The sequence below is a fragment of the Eublepharis macularius genome, chromosome 3 (assembly GCF_028583425.1).
Source record: "Eublepharis macularius isolate TG4126 chromosome 3, MPM_Emac_v1.0, whole genome shotgun sequence".
Classification (NCBI taxonomy): domain Eukaryota; kingdom Metazoa; phylum Chordata; class Lepidosauria; order Squamata; family Eublepharidae; genus Eublepharis; species Eublepharis macularius.
In genome coordinates, this window is record NC_072792.1 from 120,923,513 (window position 1) to 120,945,794 (window position 22,282).

Consider the following 22,282-nt stretch of genomic DNA (forward strand, 5'->3'; position numbering starts at 1 on the left):
GAATCTATTGATGAAGGGAGTTCGCCTAAACCAGCTGCTTATTGGCTGTATGGCTGGGAGAAGCATGAGAATAACATCTCCTCTGTTCTTGATGGCATTTAACTGAACCATAGCTGCTTTATAGCACAGGGGATGTTGATGGGGCTCAGCACTGCTTAGCACAATTCTGTGCAGAAAATAAATAATTCAGTGCCAGAAAATGTTGTTTTTGTCCCTCTTATTTTTTATCCTCCTCCTCGTCAAGTATGATTTTATTATATTACAAATAAAGCTCTAACACCAAGTTCCTTTGACTTTTAAAAGTGGCATACATATTGAAAGCTAGGCAGAACTTGTTGTGTCTAAGCCTGCCATTCCCTCAACCCTGCTCACCTGGCTAGTGGGGGAGGAAGGAAGGCACAGGAGGGAAGATGTGCCTGCATGAACTTCTGTGCTTCCCTGTAGTGATGGAGGAACCGATGGGCATGATGAAGCCAAGTTCAATAGAAATCACCTGTTTGGAGGCAATTTCTACTGAGCTCAGCTTCACTGTGTCCTGTGGCTCCTCTATCACACTCATCTTCCAGTGTGATAGAGGAACTGTGGGGCACGCTGAAGCCGAGTTCAGTAAAAATCCAAATGGGCAATTTCTACTGAGCTTCACTTCAGCATACCCAGTGGCTCCTCCATCACACTGGAAAATGATGTAATTTTCTGCCACAAGGGGAGAGCATGGGGTGGAGCATATAGTAAGAAAAACTGATAATCAAGTTTAGGTAACTTCCAATTAATGTTGCCAGACTGGGAGATGGCTGACAGTGACAGCATGACATCACACCATCATCAACAATTTTTTTTAAAAAAACATTATTCTCACTGCCCCTCCCAGCCCCCTGCCCAGCCCCTCCCCACTTTGGCCCCTGGAGCCCCTGGTAACCCTACTCATGTTACACAGTCACACTATTATATTTTATTACATTCAGTGCCAGTGGATGTGGTCTAAATTCAAACAAGTTACATTTGTATGGAAAGGAAAAAGAAAAGGAGTCCAAAGTCAAGCCAAGGGTCCAATTTGTCCAGCCTGCTGCTAGAATGCAGGCGGGCAAAGATTCCTAGGGACACATGGCAACCTTACTGACAACATTTAGTGGAGTTTCTGAATACTGAGCAATTTCAAAATTTTCCTGGATTGCCAGCCTATCGACACTGGTATCCCCCAGATTTGTACATTCTTAACATAAATATGTCTTTAGCAATTTAAAAGTTTCGAAATCAGTTCAGCAATGGTTTTCATGCTTTCCCCACCCTAGTGGTTTTTCATTGTTCTTCAAGCTACTTTCTTTTCTCTTTGTTTTGCAATCATATCAAATGACAGGATGCCTTTATGTGTGGTAAAAATAAAAGGTTTTCCTCTGCAAAAGGTCATGGATGGCCTGATCTTCTGAGCTCCCACGAATACAAACTATTTTGTATAGCTTACCAGGGCAACTCAACTTGGGTCCTGTGAGAATATTAACAACTGTTATCTACTGGCCATTAAGGTTATCAACACATCCTGTAAATATAGGGAAATGCTATTGGCATAGGATATTAATTGGCATCAGATAGGGTTGAAAGGATGCCATGGAAAATATCTGAAGAAAAAAATTGCCTTCTGCCCACACTGAGTAACAGTAACTTTCAGGGATGGATTGTCATTTTACAAAGCTGCTTATATGTATAATGATGCCACTTGATACCCAAGCTATTTGCTGATGATAAGAATGATAAACCAGTGAAGGAGAAACATTTATTTTAAATTATCTTCTTACTCACAAATCATAAATCAGAGTGAGGTGAAGTCTGAAGCAATGCTTTCCTGGATCAATATGCTACCCAGTGCTGGGCTTTTGAGCTCTTTGGTCCTGTGGATGACTTCCAGTATGGGCTACCATGTAAATAGAACTACTTTTGACAGCACTATTGTTACTGTGACAAAAGTTCCTAGTTCTAGGTCTAAGGGATGCCTGGTCTGGAAAGTACACTTGGTTAGTTAAGCCAGTCTGTTTAATCAAGTTCTCTTCTGCTTTCTCTGACTGGCTAGTGTTGGAGCCTCTCATTCCAGAGTGTCTAATTGCTCATCTAACAACACAGTTACCACATGTGATTGAGAAGACATATACTCCTGAGCCTAGTTCTCTGTTGGCAGAAATGTTGATTCAGCAGGATCTTTTGTATCTAAATGTACCTTGACTAATTACTGAGAGGTCCAGATCAATGGTCTGTGGCTTAGCAAAGAGAGAGGCTTGTTTCTCTCTGAGACTATCTTTGTCTCCAGTGAGCATGATGAAATTATGCATTTATACCTGATCCTGCCTATTCCCTGCAGCCTTTTTGTAAATGTCCTGAAATCCATTTTATGTGTGTCATGTCACAGACAGAGAAGAGCTGATTTTGTTTGCCAAGTAGGATTGCCAAATTCCAGGTGGGGCCTGGGGATCTCCTGGAATGTAGTCTCCAGACTATAGAAATCAGTTCACATGGAGAAAATGGCAGCTTTGGAGGACTCTATGGCATCACATCCCTACTGAGAGGCAAACTACACGAGACGAACGGCACGCGACCGAGCGAGTGTCAAAAATCCCACTTTCGTGTGTCTGTCAGTCCTGGAATGGGCACAAGTCCCAGATTGGGCATGCATCTACAGTTCCCCAGTTTGCTGTGTAGCCACAGTGGCAAGTGCGCAGCCCAGAATCAACAAGTCAGCATTATAGAGAGGCCTTTATCTGTTGGCTTCCTTTTTCCGTTTCTTGTTCTCCCACTGGAGTAATCAAGTGTGGTAGCTAGAGGACGGTAATGTATGATGGGATACCACTCGTGACTCTTGGCATGGTGAGGAGGAAACCCGTGTCCACGCGGACACGGGATGAGGCACAGTCTGGCAGCGCAGGCAAGTGCGCAACACAAAACACACGGCAACACATGTAAGTCCATTCGCATGCCGTTCGCGTGCCGTTCGTCTCGTGTAGTTTGCCTCTGAGTTCCTTGCTTTCTGCAAACTCCACCCTCCCCAGGCTCTGCTCCCAAATCTCCAGAAATTTCCCAACCTGCAGTTGACAAACCTTTCACCAAAATGAAGGAAGAGAGAGGAAGGTCAACAAAATGGAGTGTTGATTGTAAAATTCTTAGGGATACAGGAAATGGGTGAGGATGCAACAGTTGTACATTCCTTCCTACAGTGCATTCATTTGCCTCCAAAAAGCAACGTATGTTTTCTGTTTGATTCTGTTTCATATTTCTATCTCATTCTCACCAACCTCCACATTTTCTTCAACAAAAATGACCAAAGCACATCTCTTACGAAAATAGCTCTGTCTTACCTTGTGAATATATCTCCTTTTGATAATACTCTTGAAGTTCAATCATTAACATAACTTCATATTTTCTAAACATGTTACCTAACAAATCATATTAATATCTGGCCTTAAATATATTTGATTGACAATTATTGAGATTTTAAAGTTAAAGCATCCATCATTTCTTTGAGGGCGGGGGCACTGAATAAATGAAAGATCATAATAATTACTGAATCAAGTTTAGGCTATACAAGGCATAGTTTATTTTTTTGCTGTCAGCGTGCTGAAGAAACATTCGTGGGCATTTTTTAAAAAACAAGTGACTTGCGTTTAGTTATTTGTTATATATGTTACAGTAAAAGAAAACCTAAATGCAAGATACTTTCAAAAATAACAAGTTCTGTGCACACCCAAAATCTCTTCTCTATCTTGAGCTTGATCTGAATGGAAAAAGAAGTCCTGCAATTGCTATGCCCTTTCAGTCTTTTGGTATTTGTACTACCTATGATGAGGACATGTATCCCTTGCAAACAGTACTTCTATCATCAATCCCTTTGATATAAGTTTATGGAAAGCCTGCCAGATGTTAATAACTTTTGGTCTCAAGAGCCTGGAACTAGCAAGTAGTGGGGCAGAATTCTCAATATTTGATTACTATTCCCTTGAGCCATCCCCTCTACTCCTTCTCTAAAGGTTAGATTCTTGATCTCCTTACTAAAATGTTAGATAATTAACATTCTCCCCTTCAGTGGCCATCTAACATCTGTGGACTTTATACAATCAATCAGCCTCTTCGGTATACATGATTGACTTTTGCAAAGGAAGTTGGGGAATTAATCCTTCTTCTTTAGTAATAACTTTGTTATTATGACATTGAAAACACCCTTTCTGAGTAACTCAATTTAGAAAGAGAGTTTCTGTCTATGTAAAATGAGCATCATAAAAACTATGACAGAAACAAAAGCATCTTCGTGTCTGAAGAATGGGGATGGATCAGCTTCCAGACAGAAACTGATTTTGCTGGAAATCGGTACAAAACTTAAATCACGCTGAAGGCCATTGTTACATGTTTTTATTAAGTGCACATCAGTGCATTTATGATAGAAAACTGTTTTGCTGCATTTCTAACAAAATGTTTTCTTTTCAACTTGTCTGTCTTAACCTTTTTTAAAGAAAAAATCATTTCATGTTCTCTGCACCACTACTGATTTTACTGAAACTTCCTATCTCAAGGAATGCTGTACTCCTCAAGAAGGGCTACCTGTGACACTCCTCTTTATTAATTCTCCTTTCCCCCCTCTCCCTGTTCCACATGGGGCTCTCCACCTTTACAGGTGAAGAACCCACATCTTTCAATTAAACTGTCTTGTCTTAATGTCCATCTATCCTGTACTGCATGGTCATAATCCACAGGAATCCTTGCAGGACCCTGATTTCATTGAGGACATAGACCTTTTGCTTATGGAGATATATGGAAAACAGGCTTCTTAATACAATTGTCCAGTAAGAAATGCATTAGTCCCTATTTTCCAGTTGGCAAAGCAGTGAGTTTAATTTAAAAAAACCCTTAATAACTGAAAACAAAACCCTTAATAACTTTAAGTTTTGGCTGTTCTGTAACGACACACTAATTCTTCTCTGGTCTTTCCAGAGCTCCTTAGGCTGCTCTGAAATGGCTTCCATTTTAACATTTCCAGTCCATCTGTATTTACATCTGGGTAGATCAGCCACAGTGCAAAGTTGTGTTCTGGCTCCTGACAAGCAGGCATGTATTTTTTGTCCTCCCCCTCACATTTTGGGTTGTGGACTTTCCATAGCAATTCCTTTGTATTCTTTGTGGCAAGGAAGGACTGATGGCTGAATGCTGCTATTCATTGCTCTGGACAGGAAAGCGATTGAGTCTGAAAGGCTATGTAGCTCTGCTGACAAGAGACTTGAGTGCTGGAGCCTGTGTGGCCTGGCACAATGATGTCACTTCCAGAAGTGACGTCATCATGCCAAGGACAGGAGTATGCACACATGTTGTGTGTGCATACTTAAGAATATCATTCTTAAGGTGAGTACCGCCCCCCTTCCCCAGAGTCCAGTGTTTTTCCGAACCCATCTGGCATCCCTACCTGTCTGTAGTTGCTACCTATTTCACCTCTGAAGGTGGAGGCATAGAGCGTAGACCTTGAGAGTTAGATCCTAACTGGTGAGCTGGAGACCACAGGAGTAGATTATCCTTCATGTACTCTGCCCCTAAACTGTTTATGGTCTTAAAGGTAGTAACAAATACTTAATAATAACACATACTTTGAGTTGTGCCCTGAAACAAATGAGTAGCCGGTGCAGATCTTTCATTACAGGGGTGATATGGTTCCTGTAACAACCAATTAAAAGCTCTGGTCCATTTTCAAAGGCAGCCTCATGTAAAGATCACTACAGTAATCTAGCATGGTTGTGGCTAGGTAGGCTCCCACCCCCACCAGAACTTTGGTGGCCAGTCACGGGGTGGGGGGTGGGGATCATCTTTGTGCAAAAAAGAAATTGCTGTCTGTGGAAAACCTTAAAGTGATGTCACTTGTCTCTGGGAATCACAGGAAAGTAAGCATCACTGGCAACCCTATGGCCATATCATACTTTTCAAGGAAGAACTGTAGCTTGTATATCAGCTGAAGCTGATAAAATGTGGGATGTGCAACCAGGGAGACCTAAGCCTGCAGTTGTAGTTCAGGATCAGCAGCACCCCATGCTACAACCCTGCTCTTTTAGGGGAAATACAACTCCTTCCAGGAAGACAAGCTGACTATGTTGACCTTGAGCAGCTTCTCAATTGACCAGTCCAGTCTTGTCTGGATTGAGCTTCCCATTATCCCATTATCCATCCCATTATCTTCTCCAGGTACTTGCTCAGGACTTCCACATACGCTTCAAACTCAGCAGTTAAGGAGAGGTAGACTTTGGTGACACCTCACTCCAAATCTCTAGATGTCCTCTCCCAGTGGTTTCATGCTCATGTTAAACAGTGTGGGGGGCAAGATGTCTCTCCTTGTACTCCATGACTCTAACATTCAGAGCTCTCTCTTCCAACTGCATGAGGACTGCTGTTTCTCTGTAACCCCAGCTATCATCCCTATTTTTCTTCTACTGTTTCACTCTCCACATTTCTCTCTCTCAATGTCCCTCTCCCATTATCCTCCAGTCTCTGTTTTTTCTCAGATTCTGCACCTTTGTAGTGCAGGAAAAAAAACCCAAAACTATTGCCAGCTCCATCATGCATTTCTGGACTGGGAAAGAGCTCTGTAGTGATGCAAGCGTCCTCCTCTGAATGAGCTTAGGGCCTTAGCTTAGTACGGAGCAGCAGTTGATTCACAGTCTTGAAGCTGTAAAAGACTGATCTCAGAAATTCTTCAATGTAAATCTCTAACACTAAACTATGGAGTACTTTTCCAATAAACAGCAAAAAAGGATAATCCAGTTCTCTATGTGATAGTAACAAGAACTGTGTTTAGGCTGCTATAGAACTACAAAATTTTGTTGGTCCTCTGTCAGCCATTGTAAGTGTGCTTGCAGAGGCCTGAAACTAAGCTTCAGATATTTTAAGTTAAAATGAAAATGAAAAAGTGTTATTTCATGATGGAAATTAATTCTTCTCATGATGGGATAGCTTGTGGCACATGTTGGAACTAATTGATTAAAGAAGGAGTTGATGAAGACCAAGATCATGGAGATAATGGGACACTGTCTCAGATGTGTCTAGAATCTGCAAACCTACCCCCAAAGGCAAAGCTGATTCTTTCTTTTCCTTCTTTCTTGCTTGACTGCTTGCTTTCAGGTGCCATTGCTATTTTTAAAAGATGTCATGGGCTAAGGGGGTGGAATTCTCCTCACTTATGGTGATAACTGTAGGTATAGGTTAATGAAACTGGACCATCATCCACCTGAGGCTTTGAAAATTCTACAAGAATATTTCTAGTTTTGTATTTTGACAGTATGAAAATTGTGTCCACATTAGCAATGCCAAGTAACTGGCATGAATCCAGGGGCAGGATGGGGGGATGGTGTGATGTCGCTTCCAGGGAAAACCTGTAAGTGACATAATGCCTCTTTAGGAATTCAATGAATCTCTGTGAGAAAACCATGGAGTTTCCTGTGGACTGATGTGACTTTTGGGTTTTCCCTGAAAGTGATATCATAGCATCAGTGATGGTTTTTTAAAAACATTACTTTTCTCCCACCGGCTGCAGAAGTGGCAGTGGGAAACAGGAGCCAGGGGTGAGGGATGTCCTGCTTCTGGTGGGAAAATGACAGTTTTACTTTATGTAGGAAACCCTGTCTACTTACCACACTGATCACAACTCAGATAAGGAGTCCTCAGTGGGGCCTCATAACTCATAAGAGGTGGGCTGTATGGCTTAGAATTCTCTTATACTGCATTCAGCCTTCTCAAGCACTCTGTGTAAAGTGAGAATGGTATCCTTGTTAGTTTTTAGATTCCTTATAGATCTGGGGATCTCATCACATGCTCAACATCTGGAGTCAGTCATGATATACTAGTAATTTGCACTGGTTAAAAAAAATTGAAATTTTGAAGGGTTCCTCTTTGCCAGTAACAAATAACCTAAAATGTATTTTATACAACATCTGTCATAAAGCACATATCAATATTCAGTACCTTCTAATTTGGTTTTCAATATGGTAAACTAGCAACAGAGCCTGTTGAGAGGAGAAATGCAACAGGCTCTAGCAGTGAGGCATCCTCCCAAGGCCCTCCCAAGGCCCCGCAGCTGCCATGAGGAGCCCTACCACCCCCCGCATGGCCTTCCTGCCATCTCCACAGCAGCAGCAGGACCACGCTTCACCTTCCTGACATCTCCGTGGCCCCTCAGAGGCCTGCCACAGGTGGCACAGAGGCCTGGCCTGGCCCTCCCGAGGCCCTGCAGCTGCCACAAGGAGCCCCATCCCCCATCCCGGCCTTCCTGCCACCTCCATGGCAGCTGCGGGACTGCACTATGCCTTCCCCCCCACTTGACGACCCCTCAGAGGCCTGCTGCAGGAGACATGAAAACCTGGCACGGCCCTCCTGAGGCCCTGCAGCCACCATGAGGAGCCTTGCCCCTGGCACGTCCTTCCTGCCACCTCTGTGCCAGCTGCAGGGCTTTGCTACACCTTCCCACCAGCTCTGTGGCCCCTCAGAGGCCTGCCACAGGCAACGCAAAGGCCCAGCGTGACCCTCTCAAGGCCCCACAGCCACCACAAAGAGCCCTGCCCTGGTATGACCTTCCTGACAACTCCACAGCTGCGCAGGGCCACGCTGTGCCTTCCCACCAGCTCTGTGGCACCTCAGAGGCCTGTCACAGGTGGCATGGAGGCCCGTGTGGCCCTTCCCAGGCCCTGCAGCTGTCACGAGAATCCACACTCTCCCAACATGGCCTTCCACTCAGAGACCTGCTGCGCCAACAACTCACTTTTATCCTGGCACAGGTACACCCGCAGGGCCCTCAGTGCACCTGTGCTGGGATAAAAAGTGAGTCGCCACCAGTATAGCTCAACTTTTATGTATAGGATAATATTTATTTTGACAGACTATGAACCTGTTCATATGGTATGAAATGTCTGGACTTTCTAATACTCCAAACTGCATTTTTCCAGTGGCCAGAATTATCAGGTTCTTCAGCAGCTGACCATATGGCTTGGTGTATGAGTTATTATCCTCAATGAAACTAGACATCAGATGGTCAAAAATTCATCCAGCAAATGACATAAAATGCTATACTATGGATAATGTTATGTTATGATCATGTTATGATCAAGGAGTGTGTATCAAACTGCTATGTACTTTGTTGTATCATCACCTGTGAATTTGAGGATAGAAGAAATGTTCCAGCATGTTTTTGCTATTTTTATATATTTCTGTATCATACGTATATGAAATAGACATGATTTGGAGAAGTAAGTAAATCCTTGCTTCCTTTAAAAATCTTTTCAGTTTGCTTCCCCCCTGCTCCACTCCTTGTCAGATAACCTGAACATAAGGTTCTGAATGACATAAGATATAATGCAATCCGTAACATAAATGTTGGTATTATTGCGTAGCTTGACTGATCTTTTACAAGAGCTGAAGAGACCTCAGGCATACAATAGAGGACATATATGCAGAGTCAAGAAAAACAGTAACACCTAACCCAGTCTCAAAGGAAGGTCTGATTAGAAAAAAAATTCTTATCCAATCTTTTCTTCTGAACCATACACCATTTCATTCTTCCCTGTTTTCCTAGTCACCATAGCTGTTAATAAAACTTCTTACATGTCTGGCTATGGCCTTTTAATGGATTTTTTAAAAATGTAGCAGATAACCATTAGGTTATCTTTTCCAAAGAGGGTTAACACTCTGTCAATCTTTTTGTACAACCTTTACTAATAGACTTTTTGTGTTTGTATAATGAATAGCCTAATCCTCCAAGTGTTCTGGAGTGTGTGTCCCGTTTCAATAAATGAAGATTGAAGTAAATCGAGATTGAACCATCTTTCTTACAAGTTCTGTTGTAGAGACTTGTAGCATCACTCATGTGTATAACTGATTTAAAGTAGGTAAAGACAACCACTTTTGATTTAACAGACAATGTAAGATTATTTATTTTATCTCATTTCTAGACTGCCCTCCCCGTCAGATGGACTCAGGGCAGTTTAACAACAGTTTAAAACAGTAAAAACATTATAAAACCATTAAAACATTATATCAAAACAATTAAAATTGGCCGGTATAAAATATTACAATACAGCATTTTCCTGCATGGGTGGTGGAAGTTAGTGACTGAGAGTAGAGCTGGAAAGTATGATGGTAGTAGTTTGAAACCAGAGTTTATGAATTCATACCCCATTTATCATTTTAAGAGAAGATTCAGACTCTGCTAGAGTTTGGAACTATCCAAAATACTTCTCCTTTACCTGTTGTCTTCTTCCATTTCCCAAATTTACCTGAATGTGACTGCAAGGAATGATTTGTTAGGGTATAGATACTGCAATGATTATGTACAACAGTATCAAGAGCTGCCGGAAATCATAAAAAATATAGTTCTGTTATTACTCTGAATCCCTAGATACTGCAGCAAATATCAGGAATGTTGGAAGCAACTGGAGCTACATTTCCCATTCTTATCAGCAGCACTATATGTTACAAAATGATAGTCTTACCACAATGTTCACCATCTCTCTGATGTTGCATTCTGGCAAATTCTGTGCCTCTGAAATGTCTGCATGGAGGGAATCTGCCCAACACTATCTCATGTTATGTCCAGCACTTCCGTGTGTATAATTTTTCTCTGGACTATTTTTACAGTTGTTACTGTATGTGACATGTATCCCTTCACAAGAATTTAATTTTTTTTTCTTATGAGATTTGCAGGTAGGTTCTAACTATTACAAATTCAAATGGAATTTTTGATGCCATCTCCCCCCGATGGTCATAGATCCAGAGGAGTTAGCCGTATTAGTCTGTAGTAGCAAAATTGAAAAGAGTCCTGTAGTACCTTTAAGACTAACCAACTTTACTGTAGCATAAGCTTTCGAGAATCACAGTTCTCTTCGTCAGATGCGCATCTGATGAAGAGAACTGTGATTTTCAAAAGCTTATGCTACAGTAAAGTTGGTTAGTCTTAAAGGTGCTACTGGACTCTTTTCGATTCCCCCCCCCCCCCCCCGGATCATGGACTATACTCAGATCCATTCAGACAGGAAGACACATGCCAGTTTAAGGGTCCTACTAGGGGTGTGCAAGGAAAAAACTTTCAGCTTTCTTGTTTCGGCATTAGCCGAAACAAGAATCTCTATCGTTAAAGCCGAAAGCCGAAATAAGAATCTCTTTCGGCTTTCGGCTTTCGGCTTTCGGCTTTCTCTATGGGAAAATGCCTCCGTCTTCCAGGACGCCTGGAGGAGGCATTTTCCCACTGAATAAGCCCAAAATTGGTGGGGACCTTCCTCTAACCCTTCTCTAACAACCACCCAAGGTTCAGACAGATTGGACTTTGGGGGCCATGTTATGGCCCCCCAAAGCAGGTCCCCCATCCTCCCATAAGAAAGCGAAGGAGCAGCATATTGTTAGCATGCTGCTGCTAATCTTTCTTCATTATTTCCTATGGGGAAAAATGAAGAGGCAGGCTTCCTTTGCCAGGGGTGGCATTTTGCATGCAAAATGCCCCCTTACCCTCAGGGGCCCTTCTCCCACCCCCCACCAAGGCTCAGCCTGCTCCCACTTGGGGGGGCCATTTCATGGCCTCCCCAAGTAGGTGCTCTGCTCTCCACCAATTCCACCTGGGGGAGGCTTGTCTTGCCAGGGGTGGCATTTTGCATGCAAAATGCCCCCCAGCCCTCAGGGGCCCTTCTCCCACCCCTCCTCCCACCCCCCACCAAGGCTCAGCCTGCTCCCACTTGGGGGGGCATTTCATGGCCTCCCCAAGTAGGTCTCCTCAGCCCCCAAAGTCCACCCCTCACAGCCCCACACAAACCCAATTCCCCCCCAGCTGCCACACACAGACCCAAATCCCCCCAGTAGCCCCTCACAGACCCAAATCAACCCCCACCTGCTCCACACCCACCATAACCCCAGGAACAGGCTGGCCTGCCCTCCCCTTTTGGGAACCCCTAAACTCTCTTTCCCAGGGCAATTCCGCACAGACCAGGGGTGCCACAATGGTGGCAGTGCCAAATCGTCCCTGGGAAAGAGCACCTGCCCTGGCACACAGACAACCACCCCCCTGACCCCCCCACCACCTGCAGAGAAGGCTGGCCAGCCTGCCCCATTGTTCCCTATGCTGGGAACAAACCTCCCATCAAAGAAGGGAACACACACACAATGATTAAGTTTAAAAAACCTTTATTTTATAATTTTCAAATTACAAGTGGTCAACAAATCACAACATATTACACTTATTGTCCCTCACAGCACAACACAACACAATTAACTACACATCAGAGAATCTTAAAAACAATTTTTCTTTTGAAACGGACAATCTGTAAAGTTTTGAACTTTTCCACAGGTTACATAGTAAGCGGGCACAACAGGGCATGGAAACAGAAGCCCACACTAGACAAGATGATCATAATAACTACCAGCCTAATACAACTCTCCCTCCATAAAACGACTTAATGGGGGGGAACCACTGCAACAAAATCCCCCCCCAACCCTCTGGGGCCCTTCTCCCACCCTTCCTCCCACCCCCCACCAAGGCTCAGCCTGCTCCCACTTGGGGGGGGGCATTTCATGGCCTCCCCAAGTAGGTGCTCTGCTCTCATCTCTACCACTGACAGCTGGGGGAGGCTTGTCTTGCCAGGGGTGGCATTTTGCATGCCAAATGCCACCCTTACCCTCAGGGGCCCTTCTCCCACCCTTCCTACCACCCCCCACCACATGCATTCCTTGACAATCAAGAAATCTGGAGTTAAATATAATGTGCACGTAAGTCCCTCAAAGACAGAAGCAATATGGAGGTAATGATGACCCATTTGATTTCCACAACCTCAGACACAATTAGGGATCCGTTTCCCCTTGGTGGGGGATCCCCCACTCTCACCTATCACCCCCTGTCACTGCTTACCTGGCTGGAAGGGGGAAAGTCAGGGAATGAGCCTTCAAGGTACGCTCCTGGGGCTGCTGCCGTGATGTCACTGATGTCATCTGGCTGCCCTGAGAGTATTCCTGTGCTTTGCAGTGGGCTGATTTGGGCCCTACAGGCCAAAGCAGGATCACTTGTGGCCCAAATCTGCCTGCTGTGAATTGTGCGTGCTCCCCAGCCTTGTGTGATGATCACATCACTTCCTAGAACAGACATCATCATGCCAGAGCATTGCCATGAAATGATCATGCGTGTGTGAACAGTCCCTAAGTATCCTGTAGGCTTCAGTGATGGTATAGTATGTCAGTAATGTTTTCACACACATTAGAGAGAGAGAGAGAGACAGAGAAGGGGGGGAGGCACTGAACCTAGATTATTTCTTCTATTTTACTGTCCCCTTCCAAAGCCAGGGTGGCATTGGCACAATGCCCCCCTCCCCCCGGCCAGAGCCTTAGTAACAGTATGCATTGACAGGCCCATGCATCATAGTCCTTTTTGAGACCCAGCCAAGTTGTGTGCCTTTTGGAGAAAAATGTTCAAGTTGCTGGTGGGGGTATGAACAATTTTTAGATATCCACTGTAGTGCAATGGCTAGAGTGTTGGTCTAGAATCTGGCAGACTCTGATTCTGTGCCTTGTAGGCTTGATGGATGTTCTTGGCTCAGCCTAAGTAAACAATTGTGTTGTGTTTTCCAGAGGCAGTCTAGGTGATTTTGGGGCCCTAGACAAATGTTCTGGACGGGGCCCCAGAACCAGTGCCGCCCCACCACTGGCTCCTTGCCAAGGCCAAGCAATTTGGTCACCTAGGCCCCAGATAGAGTGGGCTGGAGTGCGTTGTTTCCTTCCTCCCCCCCCTCCACCCCCTCCAACAACTAAGAAGGCCATCGGTGGATGTAGTCACTCCCAATGTGAGGCATGGAGCAGCTGTCTATTGTTAGCCTGGTTGTGATGAGGGTGAAACAAATCAAGGGAGAACAGCAATGTGTAAACCACTATAGGTTCCCATGGGGGAGAAAACCGGGGCATAAGATAAACCTTTAATTTGGTGGGGAGGGGGTATATACATTTTATGTGTATGTGTCTGTATGTTTTATGCATTCAAATCACTTATGGTGTACTTTAGAATTATTGAGCTCCAAAATATCCCAAAAACCTTGTCCATGTATTGCAAACCGAAGTCAATCTACCACATCTAGGGTATTCTTCTTTTCCCTACTGCCTTCAATTTTTCCTAGCATTATTGTCTTTTCTAGTGAACCTTGTCTTCTCATGATGTGACATAAGCACTATCATCAATTGATATCTTCAAGGGAGAAAGCAGGCCTGATTTGGTCTGGATGCCACTTACATGTCTTTTTCGGAGTCCATGGTACATGTAAATTGAAACTTTCTTCCCACTTAACAGTATGAATGCGTTTTCTTCCTATGAGCTTTGTCTAAATTTTACTGTACTGATACTGCTCATTTGGCCAAAAGGCCTGCCCTTGAGCAATGCCACATTAAATACTTCATAATAAAAATATGTTTTTAGAACCATTTAAAAGTGTCTTTAAGTGCCATACGCTGATTTAAAAAACATAAGCTAAATGTTTGGGTACACAACCAGATATGTGAATGACTGAAATGCAGCCCAATCCCACTGCTACTTAAAATCCATTTTTGATGGAGGTCTGGATTGTCTTACATTGGTGTCATTGAGCTTGGAATCAGGAACCTGGAAGTGTTCCATGGGGGCTACAACTTTCATGCCAAGGCTAAGAGGGTGGGAACGGGATCTCTCTGGGGTGGCAAACTCTGGCCTTGGAAGTTACTGGCAATTTGGGGGTGGGACTTGTGGAAAGGGAAATCTGAGTAGGGATCTCCCCCAGAATCCATGGTCCACATTTGCCCTCTAAAGAGATTGCCCTTGGAAGCAGCCAGTTTCTCTAGGGAACTACTCTCTCTAACCTGAACTCCAAGCCCAACCAGGAGTTTGGCAGCCCTAGGAAAATTTCAGAAAAAGATGGCAAAGGAGGGCCAGCAACTGATAGAGGCATGGAAGCCCACACCAGGACAGTAGCAGGGGCCTACTTGGGCACAAAGGACGACCAGTGCTCTCATCCTCCATAGTCCACTCCTTACAGCCCCACACAAACCCAGTTCCCCCACCCCAGCTGCCACACACAGACCCAAATCCTCCACTCAGCCCCTCTCAGAACCAAAACCACCCTCAGCTGCCCCACACCCAGTACCCCAGGAACAGGCTGGCCAGCCTGCCCCATTGTTCCCTATGCTGGGAACCAACCTCCCATCAAAGAAGGGAACACAGACACACAATCATTAAGTTTAAAAAAAACTTTATTTTATCATTTTCAAATTACAAGTGGTCAACAAATCACACAACATATTACACTTATTGTCCCTCACAGCACAACACAACACAATTAACTACACATCAGAGAATCTTAAAAACAATTTTTCTTTTGAAATGGACAAACTGTAAAGTTTTGAACATTTCCACAGGTTACATAGTGAGCGGGCACAACAGGGCATGGAAACAGAAGCCCACACTAGACAAGATGATCATAACTACCAGCCTAATACAACTCTCCCTCCATAAAACAACTTAATGGGGGGCAACCACTGCAACAGGGTCCAGCAGAACCTATGTCATTTCCTGTGGCTGTGCTTTCAGTTCAGACACAAAAAGCTGAACTGGGCACTTCCAAGGCACTGGACAATGGTATTTCTGGAGCAGTTCTGCAGAGGTCTCCCCCCACCCCCACACCAGCCTCAGAATTTACCTGGGAACATCTGCGAGAGATCATCATTGGCCGGTGCCCATCCACCACTCTTCCCGCATCCCCCAACCATGCAAACCCAACATTAACATCAACAATTTTTGGGTTTTTTTTTTTAAAACGTGAACAGTCCATCAACTCAGAAAACACAGAATAACATTTTTTTTGGTTTTTTTTTTAAACATGAACATTCCATCAACTTTTAAAAAACATAATCACAACATTTTTGGGGTTTTTTTTTTCTTTTTTTTACATGAACAGTACATCAACTTTTAAAAAACAGTACAACAATTCTTCTTCAATTTTTTTTTTACAAAGATTTCAGCTGATAAAAACACCTAAGCAATCCCTATCTAACCTGTTTCTCCCTCCAGTAGCAATCCATGTTTCTGGGGCATTATTTTTCATAATAAATTTGGTCCCACAGGGTCTGTCTCAGTGATGGGAGATGTTTTGAATACCCTGGGGGGGGGGGGGCTTTCAAATTGCTGGGTGTTTTCCCTTTGCCACTGGTTCCTAACCACCCTCCCTCTACTGGCCGGTTTTAACTGTATATACAGGGTTTTATACAGGGGAGAGCGCGATTCCAAAGGATTGGACTCACAGAGGATGCAGGCCACAAGTTGGGCTCACTTCAGTCACTCTGGAAGTCCAGTCCTGAGAAATCGAAGAGGCGAGAATTGACCTTCAGGAAGGTCAACTGCTCGACTCTCCATGGGAGAAGGCGAGTGCGATGTGGGCCGACAATGTCGCCCGCATGTGAAAAGACGCGCTCGCTCTCCACGCTCATCGGAGGGCATGAGAGCAGCCGCTGCGCCTCGAGGGAGAGGTCCGGCCAGACCGACTCCTTCCTGGCCCAGTAGCTGAGCGGATCAGTGGAGAGCGACTCGCAGGGCTCCGCGAGGTAGTCCCTGACCATCGCCTCCGCCGGATCCTCTCTCACGGTCCTCACGACCCCAGAGGGGACGAGGGCCCACCGGAGCATCTCCATCTCCATCGGCACTCCGGTGGTGGCCGCAGGGGGGGCCTGCGCAGAGGGGGCGTCAGGGGGACACGCACGGCAGGGCCCCTCTTGCGTCCCCCCTGTCGACAGGCGTCCCCTCTTGGCCTGCCTGCGTCTCACCCAAGAGCAGAGCCCGTCTCTGGCTTGGGTGAGGTTCCCGTCCCGCTCGGCGAAAGTGCCCTTTATGCGCGGGTCACACACGGTCGCCAACATGTATGACTCTTCCTTAGTGAGAGGAGTTAGCCTGGCAGCTATGCCCTGCTGCAGCCTTCTCACTAATGCGCGCACCGCTGGAACAAGGTCAGCACGGGGCGCGACCCGGTCTGCAAGGGTGGCCAGATTCCTCTGGAGCGTGTGCACCAGGGGAATGACCAGACCGAGGGTCGCCGTGTCTGACGAGACCGCCACAGTGAAGTCCTTGAAGGGCTTCAGGACCTCCACTGTCTGGGTGACGGTGAGCCAATCCTCCCGGCTGAACTCACCCACCTGACTCGCACCGCGGTTCTCGGAGAGCCACGCGTGGAGTGCGGCCTGCTGCTCCACCAAGCGCTCAAGCATGGCGCAGGTGGAGTTCCAGCGAGTGCTAACGTCAGTGATCAGAGCGTGCTCTGGCACACCTGTCCTGACCTGTGTCTGGCGCAGTTCGTGCGTGGCCTTCACGCTGCGCGAGAAGTGACCCGTGAGCCTTCGACATTTCTGGATAAGTAACTGGAGTTCACGGGTCCGGGTATCCACGGGTTCCTTCGAGGAGCCCAACCCCAGCGCATCTCTCACCACTAGGTGAAGCTTGTGAGCGGCACAGTAGACGCTCTCTCGGCTCAGTAGATGCACCGCTGCCCTCATGTTCTTGCCACCGTCCGTCACCATGCATCCCACGGTGGCGGGTCCCTGGCCTATCCACTCGTCCAACTGTCTTCGCAAGGTGGCAGCGATGTTCTCCGCCGTGTGGGACACGTCGAGCACCTCGGCGTGAAGCAAGGCCTTGCAGTAGCCGGCCTGGCGGTCTCCCATCCTTCCCTGTCTAGCTGTGCTAGGCACCTCCCCCCGGCCCCCACCCAGAACCGACTCGGGTTCCCACCAGTGAGCAGTAAGCGAGAGGTACGCTTGCTGCACACTTGGGCAGGTCCAGGTGTCCGATGTGAAGTGCACAGTTCTCCCGGCAACCCGGGACAGCTGTGCCTTCACATGATCCCTGGCAGCCCTGTAAAACGAGGGCACCACCGATCTGCTCAACGACGTGCGAGCAGGGACGGCGTACCAGGGAAAGCAATCTCGGAGCAGCCCTGAGAAGCCGAAGTCTTCAACTACGGAATACGGTTGTCCATCCACTGCTATCATATTGACGATGTGGCACGTGAGGCGCCGGCTCGCCCTCCGGATCCCCTCTCTGGGCACACTAGGGCCCTGCATACCAAGCATCTCCGGGAGAGAGGCTTGGCGTCCCTTTCCTGCAGGTACCCTTAGGGGGAGAGCACCAGAGGAGCCTGCCTCCTTCTGGCTAGCTGGCGGCCGTGCGGCGCCACTCGAACCCTCCTCCCGAAGAAGCACCGCCTGGTGGTGCCTCTTCATATGGTACCTCATCCCAGACGTGGAGAGATGCCGCACATCTTTGCCATGGCTGACGCGCTGCCTACAATGCAGGCACAGGGCTGCTCGGGGATCCTCCGCTGTCTGGAAGTGCTTCCAGATTTCGGAGGAAAAGGGCATCCCACGCTTCCAAGGAGAAGCGCTTTCTGGATCACCCTGAGGCACCTCCTGTGAGGTGCTCACAGTGCCTTTTTAATCAAGTGCCTTTTTAAGCAACCCTATTTATGTCAGGGACACACCGTGTCCCACTCTCGGCCGGGCAGGTGGGGATGGACGAGGCTGAAGGGGCAGAGATGTGGGCTCTTCCACCACAGTCTCTGCCTCTTCCTCCCGCATCCTCTCCTCCTGCACAGCCGTGAGAGGCCTGCTGCTGGCCTCAGAGGAAACTGGGGTGGACCGCCCCAGGGGGGGTCTCACGGGCAGTTCTTCCAACATCCTCTGGGTTCCTGGGGTGAGCGGGAGCGCAGGGAAAGTCATGTGCTCCGCGCCCATCCCAGGAGACACCGCATGCTGCCCCTCCTCCAGCAGCTGGCTCGCAACCACTGGAGGAGGAGGAGCCTCAGCAGCAGGCCCCCCGCCCAGTGCCAGCACCTGCCTCACGCCTCTGGGTTGGGGGTGGCCCTCCAGCAGCTGCCTCAGGAAAGAGAGTCTTGCGAACCCTCTTCCTGTCACCAGAAGCCAGGCTGGTGAATGGCAGCAGCGCAGGGGAGGGCCTCCTCCGCTCAGATGGGGGGGCTGCCGCAGCAGTCCCCCTCCCCCTCCCCTCCTCCCCTCTAGATTTCTCCCTAGCCTTTCCCCCGGGGCCCCTCTCTGCTTTCCTCTCTGACATACTTTCCCCTTCCGAAATCTACCCTAACTAATCAGAAAAGATTTGGAAAACAAAGGTCAACTTTGTTTTCAAGACCTAACTAACCTGCTCTAAATCTGTGCTTCTAGTGGCTCTGTGACTTGGAGATGAACAATCAAGTGCCTTTTTAAGCAACCCTATTTATGTCAGGGAACCTGAGCCTGCCAATCAGCTGAATTCCTCTGGAATTGAGCTGGCCCTAAACCCCAATAACAGAGGTGACTAAGCCTTAAACACACACTAGTATGCCCGGGCCAGCATGGCACCACCACGGGTGCCAGAGATGGGCAGTGGAACCCTAGTTATGGGGGCACTAATGGGAAGCCTATTGACAGCTATTACAAATTTTTTTTATATATATATATATATATATATATAGAATTCAAACCTAACACTCACTCACTAATGCTTTCCCTGCTGAGTCCCTATTTAGTTTTTTTAAAAAAACTAGGCTTGGTTTCCCTAATAATTATGTTGAGGGCAATTATCCACTGATCACCTACCAACTGGCCTACCTACCTAAGAGACACTATTTAGCGGGAACAATGTATCTGTGGTATGTCAGTGTGGGGTGTGGATGTGGTGTTTTGGAGATGAGCCTCCCCCCTCCCAAGCTAGCAAGAACCCACCCCCAAGCCCACCCAAATATGAACCCGGACTCGCTCACTAACACCAGTCCTGCAGTCCAGCGATGTTCAGGCGGTCTTGCAGCTGGTCCTCCTCTCCTCCGCGATGCTGTCAAGAAAATTGGAAATGTTAACAGAGTCAACACCACACGCCGCACACGCAACCCCCAAAATTCAAGGCCCCGTTGCACAAGCCAAGTCAGCCCCCCCCCTGAAAGGCTAGGGCCAACCAGCAGCAAAACAAAACACATCCACCCAGCAGAGCTTCTGGCCTGTGCAGGCCAAAAGCTGGCACACTCATTTTTAAGTCCTGTGAAACAGTAGTTCAAGCCCACCCCACACTCAAACTTGACAAATGAAACATGAAAGAAAGCAGGCACTGCAATCAATGCTGGCCCCCCCTAACCCCCAAACAATGTCCTCTTGCCCAACCAGAAAATGCCCCCCCTAGCCCAAGCCATAAAGACCGAGCCAAAGCATATGCTCGCAGGTAGGCACAGCAGCAGACATAAGCTCAAAAAACAAATTTTACAACAACCCTACCAGTCCACCACTACAGATGTCCAGCAATGTTGATCCTCCACGCAGAGATCTGCAGGCCGATGTCCACCAAGTGCAGTCCAGTCCAGAAGAGGTCCACCAACGATAAACAACCTGATTGTGAAGCAAAACAGTGAGTGCCAGGCCAGCAAACGGGAAGGGTTACCAAAGCCGGAGCAGCAGGCCTGTAAGTGGGCCGCAGGCTGGCACAGTTGTTCAGGACGGAGCCTGTTGGGAAGCCTTGCAAGCAGGGGACCAGACACAGGAAAAAACCCCACACCATTCCAGTTTGTGAAGCAAAACTGTGAGTGCCAGGCCAGCAACCAAAAAGGGTTACCAAAGCCAGAGCAGCAGACCTGTGTGTGGGCCACAGGCTGGCACAGTTGTTCAGGAGCCTGTTGGGAAGCCTTGCAAGCAGGGGGCCAGACACAGGAAAAAAGCCCACACCATTCCAGTTTGTGAAGCAAAACAGTGAGTGCCAGGCCAGCAACCAAAAAGGGTTACCAAAGCCGGAGCAGCAGACCTGTGTGTGGGCCACAGGCTGGCACAATTGATCAGGAGCCTGTTGGGAATCCTTGGAAGCAGGGGAACAGACACAGGAAAAAAGCCCACACCATTCCAGTTTGTGAAGCACAACAGTGAGTGCCAGGCCAGCAAACGGGAAGGGTTACCAAAGCCGGAGCAGCAGACCTGTGTGTGGGCCGCAGGCTGGCACAGTTGTTCAGGACGGAGCCTGTTGGAAAGCCTTGGAAGCAGGGGGCCAGACACAGGAAAAAAAGCCCACACCATTCCAGTTTGTGAAGCACAACAGTGAGTGCCAGGCCAGCAACCAAAAAGGGTTACCAAAGCCAGAGCAGCAGACCTGTGTGTGGGCCGTAGGCTGGCACAGTTGTTCAGGACGGAGCCTGTTGGGAAGCCTTGGAAGCAGGGGACCAGACACAGGAAAAAAGCCCACACCATTCCAGTTTGTGAAGCAAAACTGTGAGTGCCAGGCCAGCAACCAAAAAGGGTTACCAAAGCCAGAGCAACAGACCTGTGTGTGGGCCACAGGCTGGCACAGTTGTTCAGGACGGAGCCTGTTGGGAATCCTTGCAAGCAGGGGGCCAGACACAGGAAAAAAGCCCACACCATTCCAGTTTGTGAAGCAAAACTGTGAGTGCCAGGCCAGCAACCAAAAAGGGTTGCCTTAACCAAAGCAGCATACCTGTGTGTGGGCCACAGGCTGGCACAGTTGATCAGGACGGAGCCTGTTGGGAATCCTTGCAAGCAGGGGACCAGACACAGAAAAACAAGCCACACCATTCCAGATTGTGAAGCATAACTGTGAGAGCCAGCCAGAAGAAATGCACCAAATACACCCAGCAGAGCTTCTGGCCTGTGTAGGCCCAAAGCTGGCACACTCTTGTTTTAATCTTAAAACAGTAGATCAAGCTTAAAGAAGGCAAGCACAACAACCAATGCTGAACCCCCCCCATCAAACATTGTCTGCCCAACCTGTCCCCCAGGCCATGCCAAGAATAAACTGCAACACCTTTTTGCAGAGGCAGGCCACAGCAGCACATTGCCCAGCATCAAAAAAAATTTCAAAAATTTTAAAAAGGCCTACCAGGTGTCCTCTCAGGATGTCCAGCAGCACAGTTGATCCTCCAGGCAGATGTCCTCCAGGCTCCAGGTGCAGTGCAGTCTCTCTTCTTCTTCTCTCTCGGTCAGCAGCAGCAGCAACAGAGGTGCTCCAGACAGTCTAGCTCCAAATTTAAACCCCCTGCTGCAGCCTCAGCCAAAGATTTAAATCTATTGGCTGGCATGAAAATACAGCAGAGGGATTGGTGACTCCTAAAGTCCCCCCTCCCCTGCCTTTCCCCACCCATACTCCAAGAGTCACCCTCCTCCTGCTCCCCCTCCCCTACCTGTTAGTTTTGGCGGGAATCTCTGCTGCTTTGCAAATGCAAAGTGCAATGCAATTCTTGCACCTTGCATTTGCAAGGCAAAGCAG